Genomic DNA, 857 nt, shown 5'->3' on the forward strand with positions numbered 1-857 from the left:
GATCCTATTGCTCTGATTCCTTCGGTCTCACCTCCTTTCAGCATCTATGGAGTTATAGCAAGTCGACCAGCTGGCTCTCTTGGCCATCTCTCTCTCTCTGCAATCTGTTGCTCCTTCCCATCCTTATGAGGTTGGAGTTCTTCCCTGGCTATTGGCTTGGAGACATTTACTATGTGATTTGGGGACAGAAATTTGACCATTTCCAAATAGGAACTAGAGAGAGTGGGGAATAGAAGATATTGCCTTGGGCAGAGAGGCGGGGAATCTCCTGCTCAGCCCCCACCTCACTCTTTTTAAAAAGCTTTTCAAAATAATTACATTCATTTATATTTGCGAGTAAAAAAAGCAGATGTGATGTCTTTACACTAATAGATACCGCAAAATGTGCTCAGCTATACAGGTTCCTCCTTATACAAGACACACTACATGATATTTACAGATTTGACACATGAAGCTTTCTCCTGAAGGCACAGATAAGCAGAGGGCATCTACTTTGCCAAAGAGGCTCAAGGTTTTAGTTTAGAAGACCATATGTTCATGACAGGTGCTCTTAGTGGCTATCATATCTTCATATTCTTTATAAGCAATTGAGCCATCAATGGTTCAATTGTGAGTCCAGCCTGTTCTCATAGGTGATGTTCTGTACCACGGTATGAACTGGAGAGGCACAATCATGTCAGTGTGAGCCAACACCCCCCTGGTGGCCTCTGGACCTAGGGGCCTTTGCACAGGTATTTCTGAGTGAGGGGTCAGGAAGGTGGCCCAGATGGAGGAGGGAGTCACCACTTTTCCAGATTCTTTGGTAGACGTTGTCTAAAGGGTTGATTACGTCTAGCCCTGTGCCTCAAGTGGCAGGG

Source organism: Pteropus vampyrus, unplaced genomic scaffold (assembly GCF_000151845.1).
Source record: "Pteropus vampyrus isolate Shadow unplaced genomic scaffold, Pvam_2.0 Scaffold36, whole genome shotgun sequence".
Lineage (NCBI taxonomy): Eukaryota > Metazoa > Chordata > Mammalia > Chiroptera > Pteropodidae > Pteropus > Pteropus vampyrus.